Genomic DNA, 22,120 nt, shown 5'->3' with positions numbered 1-22,120 from the left:
TCTGCATACAGGTCTTTTGTCTCCTTAGGTAGGTTTATTCCTAGGTATTTTATTCTTTTTGTTGCAGCGGTAAACGAGAGTGTTTCCTTAATTTCTCTTTCAGATTTTTCATCATTAGTGTATAGAAATGCAAGAGATTTGTGTGCATTAATTTTCTATCCTGCTACTTTACCAAATTCATTGATTAGCTCTAGTAGTTTTTGGTAGCATCTTTAGGATCCTCTATGTATAGTATCATGACATCTGCCAACAGTGACAGCTTTACTTCTTCTTTTCCTCTTTGGATACCTTTTATTACTTTTTCTTCTCTGATTGCTGTCGCTAAAATTTCCAAAACTATGTTGAATAATAGTGGTGAGAGTGGACAACCTTGTCTTGTAAGAAATGGTTTCAGTTTTTCACCATTGAGAACGCGGTTGGCTGTGGGTTTGTTATATATGGCCTTTATTATGTTGTGGTAAGTTCCCTCTATGCCTACTTTCTGGAGGGTTTTTATCATAAATGGGTGTTGAATTTTGTTGAAAGCTTTTTCTGCATCTATTGAGATGATCATATTTTTTCTCCTTCAATTAGTTAATATGGTTTATCACATTGATTGATTTGCATATATTGAAGAATCCTTGCATTCCCGGGATAAACTCCACTTGATCATGGTGTATGATCCTTTTAATGTGCTGTTGGATTCTGTTTGCTAGTATTTTGTTGAGGATTTTTGCATCTATGTTCATCAGTAATATTGGCCTGTAGTTTTCTTTCTTTGTGACATCTTTGTCTGGTTTTATATCAGGGTGATTGTGGCCTCATAGAATGAGTTTGGGAGTGTTCCTGCCTCTGCTATATTTTGGAAGAGTTTGAGAAGGATAGGGTTTAGCTCTTCTCTAAATGTTTGATAGAATTCGCCTGTGAAGCCATCTGGTCCTGGCCATTTGTTTGTTGGAAGAGTTTTAATCACAGTCTCAATTTCAGTGCTTGTGACTGGTCTGTTCATATTTTCTATTTCTTCCTGGTTCAGTCTCGGAAGGTTGTGCTTTTCTAAGAATTTGTCCATTTCTTCCTGGTTGTCCATTTTACTGCCGTATAGTTGCTTGTAGTAATCTCTCATGATCCTTTGTATTTCTGTAGTCTCAGTTGTTACTTCTCCTTTTTCATTTCTAATTCTATTGATTTGAGTCTTCTCCCTTTTTTTCTTGATGAGTCTGGCTAATGGTTTATCAATTTGTTTGTCTTCTCAAAGAAACAGCTTTTACTTTTATTGATCTTTGCTCTGTTTCCTTCATTTCTTTTTCTTTTATTTCTGATCTGATGTTTACGATTTCTTTCCTTCTGCTAACTTTGGGTTTTTTTTGTTCTTTCTCTAATTGCTTTAGGTGTAAGGTTAGGTTGTTTATTTGAGGTGTTTCTTGTTTCTTGAGGTAGGATTGTATTGCTATAAACTTCCCTCTTAGAACTGCTTTTGCTGCATCCCATACATTTGGGTCATCGTGTTTTCATTGTCATTTGTTTCTAGGTATTTTTTGATTTCTTCAGTGATCTCTTGGTTATTTAGTAGTGTATTGTTTAGCCTCCATGTGTTTGTATTTTTTGCAGATCTTTTCTTGTCATTGATATCTAGTCTCATAGCACTGTGGTCGGAAAAGATACTTGTTGATTTCAATTTTCTTAAATTTACCAAGCCTTAATTTGTGACCCAAGGTATGATCTATCCTGGAGAATGTTCCATGAGCACTTGAGAAGAAGGTGCATTGTGTTGTTTTTGACGAAATGTCCTATAAATATCAATTAAGTCCATCTTGTTTAATGTATCATTTAAAGCTTGTGTTTCCTTATTTATTTTCATTTAGGATGATCTGTCCATTGGTGAAAGTGGGGTGTTAAAGTCCCCTACTATGATTGTGCTACTGTTGATTTTCCCTTTTATGGCTGTTAGCATTTGCCTTATGTATTGTGGTGCTCCTATGTTGGGTGCATAAATATTTACAATTGTTATATCTTCTTCTTGGGTTGATCCCTTGATCATTATGTAGTGTTCTTCTTTGTCTCTTGTAATCATCTTTATTTTAAAGTCTATTTTGTCTGATATGAGACTTGCTACTCCAGCTTTCTTTTGATTTCCATTTGTATGGAATATCTTTTTCCATCCCCCCACTTTCAGTCCATATGTGTCCCTAGGTCTGAAGTGGATCGCTTCAGACAGCATATAAACAGGTCTTGTTTTTGTATCCATTCAGCCAGTCTATGTCTTTTGGTTGGAGCATTTAATCCATTTACATTTAAGGTAGTTATCGATATGTATGTTCTTATTACCATTTTCTTAATTGTTTTGGGTTTGTTATTGTAGTTCTTTTCCTCCTCTTGTGTTTCCTGCCTAGAGAAGTCCCTTTAGCATTTGTTGTAAAGCTGGTATGGTGGTGCTGAATTCTCTTAGCTTTTGCTTGTCTGTAAAGGTTTTAATTTCTCTGTCGAATCTGAATGAGATCCTTGCTGTGTAGAGTAATCTTGGTTGTAGGTTTTTCCCTTTTGTCACTTTAAATATCTCCTGCCACTGCCTTCTTGCTTGCAGAGTTTCTGCTGAAAGAGCAGCTGTTAACCTTATGGGGATTCCCTTGTATGTTATTTTTTGTTTTTCTCTTGCTGCTTTTAATATTTTTTCTTTGTATTTAATTTTTGATAGTTTGATTAATATGTGTCTTGGCCTGTTTCTCCTTGGATTTATCCTGTGTGGGACTCTCTGCACTTCCTGGACTTGATTAACTATTTCCTTTCCCACATTAGGGAAGTTTTCAACTATAATCTCTTCAAATATTTTCTCAGCCCCTTTCTTTTTCTCTTCTTCTTCTGGGACCCTTATAATTCGAATGTTGGTGCGTTTAATGTTGTCCCAGAGGTCTCTAAGAGTGTCCTCAATTCTTTCCATTCTTTTTATGTTAATCTGCCCTGTGGTAGTTATTTCCACTATTTTGTCTTCCAGGTCACTTATCTGTTTTCTGCCATTGATTCCTTCTAGGGAATTTTTCATTTCATTTATTGTGTTGTTAATCATTGTTTGTTTGCTCTTTAGTTCTTCTAGGTCCTTGTTAAACATTTCCTGTATTTTCTCCATTCTGTTTCCCAGAGTTTGGATCATCTTTACTATCATTACTCTGAATTATTTTTCAGGTCGACTGCCTATTTCCTCTTCATTTGTTTGGTCGGGTGGGTTTTTACTTTGCTCCTTCAACTTCTATGTGTTTCTCTGTCTTCTCATTTTGCTTAACTTACTGTGTTTGGGCTCTCCTTTTTGCAGGCTGCAGGTTCGTAGTTCCCCTTGTTGTTGGTGTCTGCCCCCGTTGGCTAAGGTTGGTTCAGTGGGTTGTGTAGGATTCCTGGTGGAGGGGACTAGTGCCTGTGTTCTGGTGGATGAGGCTGGATCTTGTCTTTCTGGTGGGGAGGACCACGTCCGATGGTGTGTTTTGGCATGTCTATGTCCTTATTATGATTTTAGGCAGCCTCTCTCCTAATGGGTGGGGTTGTGTTCCTGTCTTGCTAGTTGTTTGGCATAGGGTGTCCAACACTGTAGCTTGCTGGTCATTGAGTGGAGCTGGGTCTTAGCGTTGAGATGGAGATCTCTGGAGACCTTTCGCTGTTTGATGTTATGTGGAGCTGGGAGGTCTTTGGTGGACCAATGTCCTGAACTCGGCTCTCCCACCCCAGAGGCACTACCCTGACACCCGGTTGGAGCACCAAGAGCCCTGTCAGCCACATGGCTGCTGAGCCCCTTTGAGCTGCTGCCTGCTCGCTGCCTCTGGAGGTGTGGGGACATCCCCCTGGATCCTGGTCCTTGTTTAGCAGCTTTGCTTCATGAGCTTTCAGACTCTGAGCATTTTTTTTTTCCAAACTGTGTCCCAAAACCACCTGGATTTGGCCTAGGTCCGACTCAGAAACCCCAGAATTTTAATTCTACTTCCTTCACAGAATCCTTGTGCTGTTTGCATTGTTTTTTTTTTTTTTTTATTTCAAATTCTTCTTCAGTGCTTTTGATTTGTCTTTATAGAATCTTCTATGGTTTATATCAGTTCTGGGATTTAACTTGACCCTATTAAGTCTAATAAGTTAGCTTTATTCCAGTAATGCAAAGCTAGTTTTGTATTTAAAAATCAATCAGCGTAATCTACTATGGAAACAGTACAAAGAAGAAAGACAGTATGATCCTATCAATTGATGCAGAACAATCATTGGAGAATAATCAATACCCAGTCTCTTAGGAAACTAACATCCTCAACCTGATAAAGAACATCTATAAAAATCTCTACAGATAGCATCATACTTAATGACTGATTATTTTCCCTGTAAGATCAGGAATAAGTCTCACTACTCTTTGGGGGGGACTTCACAGTGAGGCTATGAATTAAACTATTATGTGATTCAGCACACAATTAAATTTTGTGTTTAATTTTCAGCAGTATCAGTCTTGTGGCTACAAGAAATAGGAGATGTTTCTTTAGGGATGACGTGGAAGCCATCTGGTTCTCAGACCATCTGAGCTGAGAATTAAAACACCTGAGCTTGTTCTTTTTAATATATAAATAATTATACTCGAATTAATTCATCCCACACCACAGTCATCATCACTGCTGTAATGGTCAAGGGCAACAGTCACTTGGGCTCCCAAAGCACATGTTTCAGTTGGTGCATCATCACAATTAACCATGGGTGGTTAGTGTGGATTAATTAAATTTTATGTCATTGCATGCCATGGATTACTAGCATCTCATCTTCCATTAGGCAGGAGCTCAGCACCATGCCAAGCCCAAAAGCATGAGCAAACTAACTCCCAAACCCATCTTTATGGTTTATCTTCTAACACCACTCTCACTATCAAGTTGGACCCAATCAGGAGACAGAAACTACACAGGTGTAAACAGGGGAAATATAAGGAATTATTATACTATGATAGGAAAATAACTCTAGAAATGGAAGGAGAACTCTAAAGGGTACCTTAGGGCTTAGGAAGAGGACCCAAGGCAGGCCAAACTTGGAAGGGGAATTTGGACTTTGTTGAATAAGATGTGGTTACAGACCACCACTGGAGAGAAGTTTACTGAATTGCCCAAGCTAGAGCTGGTCCATAGTCACTGAAAAAGCAAGAATAACACTCTGGGTGGGACACACATGAGCAGAAGCTTGTAGGCAGGCATGCAGAGGGAGTTGGGGCACTACCGTAGACACTTTTGGAACTTGGAGTTGGATTGGCCTTGGTCTGCAGAAACCAAGCATACTTACATGTATGGCCCAGGCCAGGGTGGTTCTGGCCCACTGTGCGGAATGAAGATCAAGCTTACACCAGCTTGGTGTGGCTTACCTAGTCGAGAAGTGGGTGCTGGGGAGGCATGACCTGGGCTGGGGCAGTCCTTTGCTCGCTGGGGCTCCCTGCTCTTCTGCTGTTGCCTGAATCAAGAGTTGGAGAAAAAGTGCTGTGTAAGCCACACCCTGAGGCATGGAGCACTGGAGAAAACTGTATAGTCAATAGTAAAGAAAAAATCATACTCTCCAAGAGGCTGGTGAATGAGCATAAGGAACCATGAAGGAAAACTTCTTATCCCTGCAGTGTCTCTCCAGAGCACTCTCCTGACAAAACTTAACATCAAGCCAGCTGGCAAGGGGAACATTTAAAATGTCCAACTACCTTGTCTCGGATTAGGCAATTAAATAAAAATTTATAGTAGAGAATCATTAAATTGATAACTGGCACACCACACCTTTTTTTACCTTTTACCATTTCTCTCTCTGTCTCTCTGTCTCTGTCTCTCTCTCTCTCTCACACACACACACACACACACACACCCCTCATATGTGTATTTATGTAAGTATTTGTAGTGTCTAAATGAAAAATTAAAATATATAATTTTCAATAAAATATGCTCAGCCATAAGTATGTTAAAGACATCATGCAGTGGTCAGATGCATTCATCTCTAAGGGGAATAACTATGAATGTGGTGTTGAGTGCAGAATGATGCAGGGGTCTTGGCTTAAATATCTCAGGGTCACCGGTGAAGTAATTTTTCCAAAATGCAAACAACCGTTGATAAATTTCAAACAAATAAAGAATTATCATTTGATATAAGTGGCAGTTGCATTCCTGGAAATTTCTACATACATTATACACGTGTAAAAATCATTTATAAATACACAAAACAGAGTTGGTACTAGATTCTTGCTGTAGTGTAAGGGCCTGACATTAAGCTTTTGATTGCTAAGGCATCCATTTCAAAAGACATCCTTCTTGAAGAAACATATTGCCAGCTGTATGACACAGCTACCAGCAAAACAACCAGATAAGGAATTAGGCTGCCCTCACTCATGAATTTCCCCTTTCAGATAGCCCTGCATAACCTAGATAACTGACCACTTGAGTGATCCCATCTCTTCCTCCCTGTGCCCTAATTCCCACTCTTATGCTTTAAATTAGCTAATAAGGAGTGAACCTGCAAAATTCTAGATATCCCACCCTCTGACCCTAATAAATGCAGAGCCCCAGGTCCCCACTCTCGCCTTCTCAACCCACTACCTTGCTGTGTGGCCCTCAGGCATGCTGTGTATCCTTCAGGACCTGTGAGTAATAAATATTATTTCTCAAAATTCCCTGATGGTTTTTGCTAAGATGTGTCCTGCAATCATAACAAGAACTACAAGGGCCAGTCTAGCCACAGCAGTGGCCTGAGTGGGGGAACTGTCTTTGGGGCTTGTTATGAGCAGTATGGACCCAGGTGAGTGCCTCAGGTATTTCTAGACAAGAGGATCTTTATCAAAAGGCTGGGACAGTCACAACATATGTAAACACAGTGTTTTCACCCATATGAATGTATATGTGGACAATCAGAAGTTGACTGTGATAATTGCATGTGTGACAGGCTGTGCAGTATCCCTGACCCTTTCCCACTCAGTGCCTATCACTGGGCCAAACACACATAATTTCATTACTTTTCCAAATGACCCATGGGGTTCAGTCCTCCACAACCCTTGGGAACCACTGCTCTACCTTCTTCATGCCTCTTTGCATTGCACTCCTGCTTTCTTTCAGGTTCCCTTTTGGCACTGAGTGTCTGTCTTCTGACCTATGATGTTTGTACTTCAGAAAGAAGCTTGGTGGTAAAGAGGACGGCTCCCCATTACCACAAATTTTGCTGATACCACAGGGAAGCACATGTGGATCAGTCTGGCAGCCCTCCTTTCTCTGCATGTCATGACTGAGGAAGATCAGGACCGTGTTCTGATCCTCACCATTCCTCTATCGCAACCCATTTTTTTCTTCAAAGATGCTGTTAAATCTTTCATTAATGTTGTTTTGCCTGCATACTGTGATTTTTTTTTTTTCTTGGCTTTGGAGTCAAACTGAACTGAGTTGAAATATGGATGTATGGTTTTCATCAAAAGAAACAGCCAATCCAAAATATTGTTTGAGACAAGACTATACCAACACCAATTATTTTCACTACATTGAGAGGCAGAGAGGTTGCTTTCATCTTACAAAGGGTAAACTTTATTTTAATTTTTATTTTATATTGGAGTATAGTTGATTAACAATATTGTGTTAGTTTCAGGTGTACCACAAAGTGATTCAGTTATACATATACATGTATCTATTCTTTTTCAAATTCTTTTCCCGTTTAGGTTATTACAGAATATTGAGCAGAATTCCCTGTGCTGTACAGTAGGTCCTTGTTGGTTTTCTATTTTAAATATAGTAGTGTGTACATGTCAATCCCAAATTCCCAGTCTGACCCCCCCACCACACTTCCCCCACTGGTAACCATAGTTTGCTCTCTAAGTCTGTGAGTCTGTTTCTATTTGGTAAATAAGTTCATTTGTATCATTTTTTTTTTTTTTAGATTCTGCATATAAGCGATATCATATGATCTTTGTCTTTTTGTCTGACTTACTTTACTTAGGATGATAATCTCCAGGCCCATCCATATTTCTGCAAATGACACTATTTTGTTCCTTTTAATGCCTGAGTAATATTCCATTGTGTATATGTACCACATCTTCTTTATCCATTCATCTGTTTTTGGACATACAGGTTACTTCCATGTTTTGGCTATTGTAAACAGTGCTGCAGAGAACATTTTGGGGCATGTATCCTTTCAAACCATGTTTTCCTCTGGATATACGCCCAGGAGTGGGATTGCTGGATCATATGGTAGCTCTATTTTTAGTTTCTTAAGGGACCTCCATACTGTTCTCCATAGTGGCTGTACCAAGTTACATTCCTACCAACAGTGTAGGAGGGCTCCACAAAGGATAGACTTTAACGAGAAGGGAGATTTGATTTGGTTACCAAAAATAAGTATGTACATACACACATATATACATTTACCACAGGCTTCCAGTCTGAGTAACATGACTCTCCTAAAACCTGTTTTTTGCTGATGATACTCCAGTTTATAATTATGTTTATGCAAATGGTTCCAATGAACTCTAAGACTTTTGTTGAGCAAAAAGAGAAAAGAAACACATGTATACTGTACCCAAAGATTAGAACTTCCTGCTTTTTAATTCCTCATGCAGTTTTAAATATTCTTTATGGCTTTCATTCCCAAAGGCAATCAATGATTATGCAGACATGCACGTTACACTCCATGGGAGCTGCCCTTTCAGGAACTTGGTTTTGAGCTGTAAAGACTCCCACTATGTCTCCTGAAGGTCATGGTAAGATGTTTAAATCACAAATACAGCCGTGTGATCACTGAATTCTCCTAAGGAGCATCTTTCTTTTGACTTTTACTTATATATGTTCTCTTTTAAGTGTCTCAAAGAAGCCTGAGGCATTGTAGGCCCTTTGGGTACTTTGAATTTTTTGTAAAGTGTTAATGATACTTTATAATAATGACATCAAATGAATTGACATTTGATCACACACAAAAAATTTTAACTTACACTTTTTTCTTCATTTACTGGCTTTCAATGGACTTCCAAAACTTCTAGGGACCTATACAGAAAATGACCCTTTAAAATGAAAATATACCACTCTGTGTTTGTCATAAATATGTTATCAAAATATAAGAAAATCTATTAGTGGGGAAAGACAAGTAGAAGAATGTCAAAAAGTTGTGTAGAAAGAGATCATATCTACTACTTTGCTCAGTCATTCACTCTGCATTTTAAGAGAGACATTGAATATTTCTAAAATAAAGTGACCCACATGGTAGACTATCTAGAAACAAAGTCAAGTGATTATTAATTTAAGGAAGTGCATGTGTTTAAAATACAGAATAGAAAATAAAATTAGGGCCAATCTTGAAAATTGCATAATTTTTGGAAGCAAATTTCATCACAATAGTTCTTGTTTTGTAACAATTAGATCAGTCCAAAAGGGAGATAGTGTATTCCTTATTGTATGAATTTAAGAAAAGGCTTTTTCTTTTCCTCCAGGAGTCATAGATGTTGTATTGAATATAAGCTTTAGATGGAACATCAAGCCAATGCCTTTCACGTTTCCTTTTAATGTTTGTGTTCGGTGTTTTTAATCGGGATCAGTACGGAGCCTCACTCATGGTAGATCTGCAGTATTTGTTTACTTCTGCTGTGAATTCATGTCATTTATGTTTATTGATGGTTCTTGATTCATGGGATGCTTATTATTTTCATGCAATAAAAAATAGATATTAGGCACTTTATGTATGTTGCATCTGGGTAATTCCCAACTGCATTGTTTATCATCAATGCAAGTGTCACATTGCCTGAGATACCTTCTCCAGCTCTCTCAGTCAGAGCAACTGGATGCCTTCTCTGTTGCCTTTAGAACTTTGGAAAATTCATACATACACAGAGATCTAAAATGCACACACACATCTATACATATAAACATGTACATGTATATGTATATATATCCACCCACATAAATATTTTACTTTTTCTTTCAATAAGTTTTTTCATATTTGTGTGATTTTTAACAACAATAACAGAACCCTATGGGGTCAAGTATACCATAGGCAGACTTTAAAGCAGAGTGTGAATATCTTAAAATTAACATATTATAAAGATGGAAAATATAATATGAAAATTGAACAAAGCAACTTGATAATTCCAGAATAAATGCTTAAGAATTCTGTGACTTCGATAATACAACTAAATAACACTTTCGTATATGTACAATAAAGTTTTCTGTTTCTCTAGAACAAAAAAAGGATTACATGGCTTCCAATAAATGTGTCCCTTGGCTCTTTTTTTTTTCGAGTTAAGTTTTATTTGGGGCAAAATGAGGACTGCAGACCGAGAGACAGCAGTTCAGATAGCTCTGAGAAGCTGCTCCGAGGAGGCAAGGCGGGGAGCCAGGTTATATAGAAGTTTTGTAACAAAGGGCAGGTAGTCTGAACATCAAAAGATTATTGTTAATTAAGGAAAACCAGATATCTCAAGTTAAGGAATGTAGTGCTTTTCTATCTGTATCACGTGACTATACGATGCACACCACAACTTTTTGCCAAGCTATCAAATCCGTATTAGGGCTTTGTTTGCTTGCTTGATTGTTTATATATCCATAGCTATTTCCGTGTTCTCACCAAGTTCCAGCTTGTGTTACACTTACATTTCTTTAAGACTTTAGAATAGTATTACCGTGTCGTCAACAATAGCTCAATTTCAGCTTTTCTACTAAAAGCTGAAATTGAGTTATTGTTGACGACACGGTAATACTTTAGAATAATATTTCTTATGGAATCAGGAAAGCTGAAATTGAATTATTGTTGATGACAAGGTAATACTATGCTAATAAAAGACTAAAGGCACCCTGCATCCTTGATACAAATTAAAAGATAGATCAAATGCCTTCGAAGAGGAAAGTCCACCCTCTTTCTCTAAAATAGACAAGAAGAAATACTATCTACTAAGGAATGTGAAAGAGAGATTTTGATTTGTAATGAATATATCATTTTGGAAGTGTGCTTTGGTATCATTAAGTATTCATTTATTTTCTTACTGATTTACTCAGCCCCCATTATTGTCTGCCATATGCATTACCCCATGTTACATGCTGAAGTGGAGAGGGGTGATAGCAAAGACGAATTGGGGAAAATGGACATTAACAGTGTACCAAAGAAAACTTAAAGTTCTGCAGAAAATCGTAAGGACATCTGGAAGAGGTGGTCACTTGCTCTGACTTGAGGGAGCTGGAGAAAGCATTTCAGGTGAGGCCATGCACATCTTGGTCCAAACATTGCAGTGTGACTTCACCAGGTGAAAAGGATAGGTATTCCTAGAAGACACACTAGAAATCACAGAGTGGGGAGAGGAAATCAACAGCAACAAAAATATAACAGTGCATTAGGCAATAATAAAAGTTTTCAAAATGACTAGTCATAGGGTTTGGGAAGAATTGCAAGACAAGGTGACTAACAAAAGAGATAGGACCACACTGTATAAGTTTTTGTTGTTGTTTGCTTCATAATTCCTAAAGAAAATGGCAGAGTCAGCCAGTACAGTAAAATGTAATGTTTACAGTCAAAGAGGTCTCAAGGTAGGGCAAGAAGCAACAGTAGAGCTCTGGTCTGCAGTGTCATGCATTCCAACTGCCTCTTCTGTGCTTTTTTTCCTTTTGTGCTCTCTGCAAGTCACTTAGTGTTCTTATGTTATCTTCCGTGTTTCCTCTTCTTAAAAACATCCGGCAAAACCAATTCAACCTAAGGTGTAGAGCCCCAGAGTGAGGACCATGCTAAGCCATATGAAATGACACACAGGTTATGGAATCAGGATTATTAAAGAAATACCACTGGGGAGAAATAAGGTCGTGTCTATGCTAATTACCGACATCCAAAGGAATTATGAACTCCTACGTTTTTACTCAGTGGCATTTCTACAGTGAGGCAGGAGGAGAGGTAATCCTCCTCAGAGATGTAGTTGTGAACATATTCTTAGTTCTAACACACCACTCCTACTTGTCCTGCTCTCCCAATTCACTTGGCCACATGACTTGTTTTGACACTACAGGCCATTGGGTACCAGCCATCACGGATTAGTCTGTAAATCTGTTTTCTACTTTAGGTGCCTAATTTCTCATTCATTATTTGCTTTGTTCCCTTCTATGTCCAATCATTCTCCTATCTATTTTCTCTAGTCTCTAAACACCTTGACAGCAAATTTATGGTAATTATTTGATTTTTATTCATAAATTTAACTTACATATCACAACAAAGTACTTTGCAAGCAGAGTGGAAGGTCATTGCCATAAGGAAGTTGAGGGGCACTAAAAAGAGATTTTGTGGAAACTGTAATGTTTAACCTGGATATACCTATAGGTAAGATTATAAGGTGGCAGAAGAGGGAGTGTCAGGCAAGAAGTTTGGAAGCCAGTAGGATTAGGGGTATTTAAGAATGTCATAACCAGGTGGCTTGAAACTGTCATAAAATGCAATAATCAACCATTGTCACTGGTTGGGTTCTCTGGAAGTAGATGTTGAGGATGGGGTGTGGTGTGCAGAATATTCAAGAAGAATCAACACCCAATGAAAGACAAAAACAAGGATTGCCTCAGGAATAAAAATGATAAAACTTTTAGAAATTATTAGTGTAAGCCACTGTTAATAGATTAAAAGAGACATGATACTTTTGATTATCTCAGTATTTACAGAAAACGACCCATGACACCATTTAACATCCTTTCATAGTAACCAGAACAACAACAACATAAACCTCAGCAGACTAGAAATGAAAAGATACTTATTTTAACTTGATAAAGACAAAAATCAAAAAACAAAACAAAATAAACATCATACTGGAAGGTGAAGGGTTTAAACCATTTCTTTTAAAATTGGGAACGTGAAAAGAATGCCCACTGTCACTGCTCTATTCAACGTTGTGCTAGGAAGCCTAGCTAAGGTAGTAAGACAAGAAACGAAACTATCATGTATAAGAAATATAAAGGAGGAAACATAATCATTATTAGCAGTAGATAAAATAGTTGTCAACATGGAAACAAAACTCTAAACAAATTTTTGAATTTCAAAGACAGTTTAGCATGTTTGCAGGATATAAGAATATTACCCTAAAAATCGATTGCAGTTAGATATCACAGCAACAAATTATTAGGAAACATGAAGACATCATTTACAGAAATACATAATGCCCAATAATAAATCTAAAAGAATATGTGTTTATGTCCTTTATGGAAGAACATTTTCAAATTTTATTGAAAAACATTGGATAAGTCCCAAGACGTTATTAAAGGAATATCAATTTTCCTCAAATGTGTCTAAATACAATTCTAATAAAAATCCCAAAGGTGGTACTTACCTAGCTGGCAAGAATATTCCAAAATGTATATGGCAGAAATAGGGCCAAAATAGCCAAGAAAACAATATTTTAAGATGTTAGTTCAAAACAATTGTGATAAATAAGAACAAAGTTGGGAATGTTACCCCAACTGATTTGGACTTACTATAATCATGTCAGTATGAGACGTGTAAAGATGGATATGTAAATCACTGAAAGAGAATAGAGTCCAGAATTAAATCCACACATAAAGGGATGGTCTGTTGATTTTCAACAAATGTGCCAAAGTGATTCAAAGGGGAAAGACATATTTTCAATAAATGGTGCTAGAGCAATTAGATATACATATTCAATAAAATGATCTTTGACTCTTACCTCAAAGCATATATGAAGATAAACTCAGAATGGATCATAGGCCTAAATGGAAGAGCTAAAACTATAAAACTTGTAGAAAAACTATGAGAAGATATTTGTAGTTCTGAGTTTCTATATAGACTCATAAAAATTTTTATTGATATATGGGACACAACATACTAATAAACTAGATTTTGTTAAATTTAAAAGCTTTTACTCTTCAAAATACTCTGTTAAGGAATTAAAAAGACAAGTCACAGACTGAAAGCAAATACTTGTAAAACATATATTGGACATAGGATTTATATTCAGGGTATGTAAAGAAGACTTGCAGCTCAGCAATAGAAGAAAAAAATCCAGTAAGGAAATTGGCAAAATATTTGTATAGAAACTTCACCATAGAGGAAATATATAAATAAATGGTAAAATAAGCCTGTTTTTTTTGAGCCTGTAAAATACCAATGGTAATTTTTTTTAATGTCCTGTTTTTTTAATTTTTGAAGTGTGAGTGTGGTGCGAAGGTGTGTCTGGGTGTGAATCTGCACCTGTGCCCTGCAGTGTGAAATGTGAGGAGAGACATGGAGGGGGAGAATGAAGCCCAGGGACTAAGGTCCACTGGAAAGACCAGCAGCCTGGTAGAGGCCATGCAATTTAAGATAAACAATAAGGGAGGGGAAATGGTTGATGACAGAAATAAGGAGGGACTGGGAGAAGTATGAGAATCTATATAACCTGATCACTCAGAAATAGGAACTACGAAATGTCGGTTATGCAAAAAGGGGAACTCTGAATTACCAACTTCAGCCTTGACCAAGGTCTTATTCCTCCTCCCAGAATTAAAATACAGATTTTCTTTCCCTTTAGAGATACCTGAGTAATGGTGGCATAGTGATTGTAAATATATTAAAATATTTTCTAATTTCCCGAAAGTCATTGACAAACTATAGTGACTTCAATAAAAACTAAAAATATCTAAAATAAAAATGGTATAGACAACAATATTTTGCTTCAAAACTTATACTATATTCTTAGTTTTATCATATTTAATTTTCCTTATAAAATTGATTAGCCATTTTCAATTTAAAATTTTCTATTATGCATATGTATAAATATATTTTGAATACCATTTCCATGCTTAACTTATTTACATAAATCATGAAAAAATAACTTTTAGTTTGTATAAAGATATAATTTAATATCTGGTGGGAAGAATAGGTATGTAGCTGAAGATCTTTCTTGTGGATTACATTATGTATGGTCTCTGGATATGAATGTGATCTCCAGAACTTTTTCTACATTGGATGAATACACCTAAGGACTTGCTTGACCACCTTACATATATGAGTATTTGTAGATACCTAAATGTTTTCTGTTTGAATCAGAATAAATAGAGCTGAATTTGTTTTAGGTTGTAGAATTTCTCCAGCATAACATGGGGCTAAACTCCTTCAAATCACTTGTTTTTCAACTTGGACATACATGAATAAGCAGGATTATCTATGTATTTCATTTGAAATACACTAAATGCTTCAATCCGATATCAGTGCTTAATTTTCTCTCTGAACATCTGTCTAATTTTATAGTGAACTAGGCTAAAAAAAAGCACAAAAAGGGACTTCCCTGGTGGCGCAGTGGTTAAGAATCCGCCTGCCAATTCAGGGGACACGGGTTTGATCCCTGGTCTGGGAAGATCCCACATGCCACGGAGCAACTAAGCCCGTGCGCCACAACTGCTGAGCCCACATGCCACAACTACTGAAGCCCACGCACCTAGAGCCCATGCTCTGCAACAAGAGGAGACACTGCAATGAGAAGCCCGCACACAGCAACGAAGAGTAGCCCCCGCTCGCCGCAACTAGAGAAAGCCTGCACGCAGCAATGAAGACCCAACACAGCCAAAAATAAATAAGTAAATAAGTAAATAAATAAACAAAACAGAAAAATATAAAGAAAAGCACAAAAGAAGTAATATTTATGAGCAGAAATCCTAATGGGTCATGATTTTCCACCAAAGAGACTAAAATATGTCGTCAGTTTAATACACCACTCAGTAGGAGCACTGTACAATAATTCCACCTCTTCTTCATCTGGGTACAATTTCTGATAACATTATTCACTTGTTCTTTGGATGTAGTAAACTTTTACCTCTTGAAAATTTGCTTCACATTCTCCAGGTCGGAGGATGCATGATGATGAAGAAACGAGTAAGTATTCCTTTACCCAGCTCTGTCCAGGGCTGCTGCAATATTCGATGCACAGACTGTACAATGAAAAGCATGCACAGCCATACACAGCAGCCCGTGCGCACTATCACCCCTGTTTTCTTCCTTCATCTGTGGAAATCTGCAGGAAGCCAAGTGTTGCCATAACTGTAGCCTGTTGCCTCAGCTTCTTTGCTAATCAGAGACCAGACCACCACCACCAAGCTATAAAGTGGGTGGGGCTGGGCTGTTTCTTTCTGCTCTGTACCTGAGCTGTGGAATTTGGTTCCAAGAAAAGAGCTCTATCATGAAAATAAGCTATTCTCCCAATCATTCAAATGGGAATTTCAAAACTTGGACTTGAAAGGACTTCCAACATATTCTAATCAAGATCTCTTCTCTGTCCAGATCCTCTCTTTTCCTATTTTCAAATGCAGCAAATAAACATCCTGACCCAAATGTTCCAAATTGCTAAAGAATTCATATGATGGTACTGGATTGACCTCCAAATGAATGTAAGGTGGTGTATTTTCACCACTTGCCATGCTTACACAATAGAATATGTACCCAATGAGATTTTTAGTTGCATATGTCTTGGCCTCTACTGGACTAGTTTGAGCCTTAGAATCTTTTAAAATTCAATAAAGTCTAGAATAAGGACACTCAGAGCATCTCTGCTGTTTTTGCTTTTGCCCACCACTTTCTTTGGTGACAACAAGCACTAATAAAGTGTATCTCTCTTTAATATTCATGTGTGTTAGAAATGAAAAAAAGAGAAGTGTGTGTAATGTGTGTGATCCTTGTATCTTAAGTGAAAACTCAAATGTATCAGCTAAATATGCATTTTCCTAGCGCCATTTTGCCCATTGAGGTGGTACGGATACATTTCTTTAAGCGCACCAATGATAAATGATGAGCAGTGACAATGACTTGAGATCAACTTGTTAGTTGAAGATCTGCCTAGAATGCCTGGGTCAGAGGGCTCTCACACTTTCTCTTAGATCTTTCACCTGCTCTCTGGTGCAGTTCAGGGGCCTTTTCTCCAGCTTGTCCAGCACTCTGAGCCTGCATCGACTCTCTGCAGGGTGCCATAGACAGAGAGGTAAACCCAGTCCAATCCATGATTTCAAGAGAATTTTAAGAGAAGTAAGCATGCCATATAATGCGTGCCTTGAAAGAGGTATGTCTCCAATGCCAGGGAAGTTAAAAACAAGAATCTCATTTTCAGGTAGGGCAATAAGAGGAAAGCTACCTGGAAGAAGTGACATTTAGGCCAACTTTGAAATTTGGGTATTATTTTAATGGGCAGAGAAGCACAGGGGCTCTTGTGCCAGAGAGCATGGCATTAACTAATGTGTGGAGGAATGTTTGGGACTAATGTGAATAGTCCAGTTTGCCAGATGAGTGGAGCAAAATATAAGGCAGGAACCAAGAAAGTTGAGATCTGGAGAACCAAGAAAGTTGAGATCTGAATACAACTTATTGAGGAACAGGGATGTGATGTAACTGGGTTTTAGCAAACTCATCAGAAGGTGGTTTTCATATGGGATGAGTAGTAAGAGGCTAGAGGTGAGAAGGCCTGGTAGGAGGTGAAAGGTGAGAAGGGGATTTATAGGAAGGATGATGCATAGACAGATGGCTCTAATAGTCTTAACTAATTAATTAATTCCTGCTGAGCACTGGGGATATGTGCTGAGCAAAAATTCAGTCTAATACAGTGGGAGAAATTAAATAATCACACATCTGAGCAGAATCACATCTGTGATGAATACTTGACAGAAGCAATTTGACTCTAGGAAGATTTCAGAACTTGGGGGAGTGATTGGCAATATTATACTTTGAGCCCCAGATAATGTCGCATTAAGGAATTTGGGTTTGTCTTTTAGACTGTGAAAAACCACTGAAAATTTTGGATCAGAAACTAAGATTAAGAAAGCAGCCTTTCTCTTGGTCAACGTGGTCTTCTTTCTAGAGTTGGGATATTACATTATATACACCATGAAATTCTGGAAACAATCAGAGATGGGAAATCCTATATATGCCTCTTCTACCTTGAGTTGATGTCCAGTGGTCATTCAGTCAAATGCTTTTTAAAAGAATACTTCTGTTAAAACTTCAGTAATTCATTCAGAACAGTATAGCAACTGTACTTATGTTATAGTGCCTTGGATAATTAACGGATTCTACCTTTCCAGCATTGTGTTGTTTAATTTTCTGGAGTTACTGCTGGACATATCTGGTTATTTTTTCTCAGGTTGACATAAAGTCAAAATGAAAATAAGTAAGGAGAAGCATAGTGACCTTAAAAACTGTAACTTTAAAAAGTACTTCTGTGACTTATGAAACTTCTATCAAGGATTCTTATCGATTATGTTTATCATTTTTTACTGTATAGGTCCAATTTAAACACTTCCTTTAAAATTTATTGCCAAAAAACCTTTCTCTCAATTAACATATATTTGTAGTTTTTTTTCTAAAAATCATTATTCTCACCTGTTTATCTTAACTTCAAAGAAATTGAGGATCTTTTCTTTATAGTGGTAAAATATGCATAACGTAATATTTATCGTTTTAACTGTTCCGAAGTGTGTAATTCAGTAGCATCAAATAACATTTGCAATGTTGTGTAATCATCACCACTATATCTAAAACTTTTTGGTCATCCCCAACAAAACCTTTGTATCAATTAAACAATAATTCCTCTTTCCCCTTAACTCTATTCTACTTTCTGTCTCTATGAATCACCAAATGATTGTTGTTTTGTATCTGGACAATTTCACTTAGCATAATTTTTTCAAGATACATCCATGTTGCAGCATATATAAAAATTTCACTTCTTTTTATGGCTGAATAATATTCCTTTGTATGTATATATCACAATTTGTTTAGACATTCCTTTGCTCAAGGACACATGTTATTTACACCTTTTGGCTATTGAGAATAACTTGGCTATGAACATTGGTGTACATATATATGTTCAAGTCCCTGCTTTTAATTCTTTTGAATGTATACCTAGGAATGAAATTGCGGGTCATATGGTAGTTTCATGTTTAGTCTTTTGAAAAAACAACAAACTGTTTTCAACAGCAGCTGTACCATTTTACATTCCCACCAGCAATGCACAAGAGTTCCAATTTCTCTACATCCTTGTCATCACTTGTTCTCTTTTTTTTTTTTAACCCATCCTAGTAGGTATAAAATGCTATCTCATTGTAGCTGTGATTTGCATTTCCCTAATGACTAATGATATTGAGCACATTTTCATGTGCTTATCAGCCATTTGCATATCTCCTTTGAGAAATGTCTATTCAAGTCCTTTGCCCATTTTTGAATTGGGTTATTTGGTGTTATGGAGTTGTGGGAGCTCTTTATATATTCTGGATATTAATCCCCTATCAGATGTTATTTGCAAATATTTTACCCCATTATTTATTTATATAATTTGATAGTATCCTTTGATGCACAAACATTAATTTGATCAAGTCCAATTTATCATTTGTTTCTTTTGTTACCTGTGCTTTGGTGTCATAGTCATTAAGTCGTTGCCAAATCCAATGTAATGAAGACTTTAACTTTTTTTTCCCTGAGTTTTACAGTTTGAGCTCTTAAATTTAGATCTAAAATTTAGATCTTTGATCCATTTTGAATTGACTTTTGCATTTAATATCAGGTAAGGGTCCAACTTCTTTTGCATGTGGATATCCAGTTTTCCCAGCACCATTTGTTGAAAAGACTTTCTTTTTCCCATTGAATGGTCTTGGCACCTTTGTCAAAAATCAGTTTACCATATATGTGAGAGTTTATTTCTGAGCTCTCTATTCTATGCCAGTGGTCTATATGTCTGTCCTTAATGCCAATACCATTCTGTATTAGTTACTACAGCTTTGCAGTAAGTTTCAAAGTCAGGAAGTATAAGTCTTCCAGTTTTCTTTCTTTTTTTTAGGACTGTTTTAGCTATTTAAGGCCCCCTAAAACTCCATTTTTGTGAAAAGAACTATTGGTATTTTGATAGGGATGACATTGAACCTGTAGCTTGCTTTGGGTGGTATTAACATCATAAAAATATTAAGTCTTCCTAGCCATGAATATAAATATCTTTCCATTTATTTTTGTCTTCTTTAGTTTCTTATTTAGTTATTCATTTATTTTTTGGCTGCGTTGGGTCCTCGTTGCTACGAGCGGGCTTTCTCTAGTTGCGGTGAGTGGGGGCTACTCTTTGTTGCAGTGCGCGGGCTTCTCATTGCGGTGGTTTCTCTTGTTGCAGAGCAGGGGCTCGAGGCACGTGGGCTCAGTAGTTGTGGCACGTGGGCTCAGTAGTTGTGGCACGTGGGCTGTAGAATGCAGGCTCAGTAGTTGTGGCGCATGGGCTTAGTTGCTCTGCAGCATGTGGGATCTTCCCGGACCAGGGATCAAACCCCTGTCCCCTGCATTGGCAGGCGGATTCTTAATCACTGCGCCACCAGGGAAGTCCCTTCTTCAGTTTCTTTCAGCAATATTTTGTAGTTTTGAGTGTACAACTCTTTCACCTGCTTGGTTAGATTTACTACAAAGTATTTAATTCTTTTAGGTGCTATTATCAGTAGGATTGCTTTTCTAAATTTTTTTTGGCCTTTTTTATTGCTGGTATTTAGAAACACATCTGATTTTTGCGTGTTGATCTTGTACTCTGCAACTTCGCTGAATTTATTAGTTTCTACTTGGTGTATTCTATATGCTGGATGGTGTCATCTGCAATAGTTTTAGCTCTTTCTATTTTAGATGCCTTTTATTCACTTTTCTTTTCTGATAGCTCTGGTTAGAACTTCCAGTAGAATGTTGAATAGCAGCAGTGAAAGTGGGTATTCTTGTTTTTGTTCCTTATCTTAGGTGGACAGTTTTCAGTCCCTTACCATTGATTATAATGTTAGCTGTGGGTTTTTGTAAATATTTTTTAATAGGTTGAGGGATTTTCCCTCTATTTCCAGACTTCTGGAAGTTTTTTTATCATGAAAGTGTGTTTGATTTTGTCAAATGCCTTTTCTGCATCAATTGGGATAATCATGTGGTTTTTTTCCTTGTTCTATTAATGTGACACATTACATTGATTAATATTCTTATGTTGAACGACTCTTACATTTCAGGAATAAATGCTGCTTGGTCATGGTAAGTAATTATTTTAAAATGCTATTGGATTCAATTTACTAATATTTTGTTGAGGATTTGTGCATCTATCTTCATAAGGGCTATTGATCTGTGATTTACTTTTCTTGTGGTATTTTTTTTTCTGGCTTTGATATAAATTAATGCTGGACTCATAAAATGAGGTAGGAAGTGTTCCCTCCTTGTCAATGATTTGGAAGAGCTTGAGAAGGATTGATATTAATTCTTCTTTAAATGTTCGGTAGAATTCTTTTGTGAAGCCACCTGGTCCAGGACTTCTCTTTGCTGGTAAGTTTTAGATTAATAATTCAATCTCTTTACCTGTTATAGGTCTGTTGAGATTTTCTCTTTCTTTGTGAGTTGGTTTAGGGCATTTGTGTGTTTCAAGAAGTTTGCCCATTTCTCTAATGGTTATCTAATTTGTTGGCTTACAGTTGTTCATAGTATTCTTCTATAATTCCTTTTTGCCTCTATAAGGTTTGTAGTAATACTTCCACTGTTATTCTGATTTTAGTTATTTGTGTCTTCTCTTTTTTATTTTGTCAGTCTAGCTAAAGGTTTGTCAATTTTGTTTATTTTTTCAAAGAACCAATTTTTGGTTTCATTAATATTTTTCTATTGTTTTATTTCTCTATTTTGTTAACTTTGCTCTAAACTTTATTGTTTCTTTCCATCTGCTAGCTTTGAGTTTGGCTTTATTTTCCTTTTCTAGTTCCTTATGGTATGAAGCTGTTGATTTGAGATCTTACATTTTTTTACAATGTAAACATTTGCACCTATAGATTTCCCTCTGAGCACTACTTCCACTGCATCCCATAAATTTAGTATGTTGTGTTTTTATTTGTTTCTAAGTATTTTCTAATTTATCTTGTGATGGTGTCTTTAAGAGTATGTTGTTGAGTTTCCACAAATCTGTGAATTTTCCTGTTTTCTTTGTTACTGATTTTTAACTTCATCCTGTTGTGATTGGAGAAGGCACTTAGTATGATATCTGTCTTTTCATCTATTCAGACTTATTTTGTGGTTTAACATGTGATCTGTCCTGTAGAATGTCCCATGTGCACTTGAAAAAAACCTGTATTCTGCTGTTTTGGGGTAGTGTTCTATATGTCTTTTATATCTAGTTGGTTTATTGCATTTTTCAAGTCCTCTATTTTCTTACATCTCTTATGTCTGACTGATC

General features: G+C 36.9%; 1 long non-coding RNA gene across 1 annotated transcript in view; it reads left to right on the top strand.

The window, feature by feature from the left end:
• The first annotated feature begins 8,600 nt into the window (after positions 1 to 8,600).
• LOC132358922 (uncharacterized) overlaps positions 8,601 to 22,120 on the top strand; it is a 59,916-nt gene continuing 46,396 nt past the window's right edge. Inside the window, exon 1 of the long non-coding RNA XR_009500631.1 lies at positions 8,601 to 8,686. This is a non-coding gene — a long non-coding RNA (uncharacterized LOC132358922). The remainder of the gene's footprint in view (positions 8,687 to 22,120) is intronic.

Source organism: Balaenoptera ricei, unplaced genomic scaffold (genome assembly GCF_028023285.1).
Source record: "Balaenoptera ricei isolate mBalRic1 unplaced genomic scaffold, mBalRic1.hap2 scaffold_690, whole genome shotgun sequence".
NCBI classification, from domain to species: domain Eukaryota; kingdom Metazoa; phylum Chordata; class Mammalia; order Artiodactyla; family Balaenopteridae; genus Balaenoptera; species Balaenoptera ricei.
This window is presented reverse-complemented; position numbering and strand designations above follow the sequence as displayed.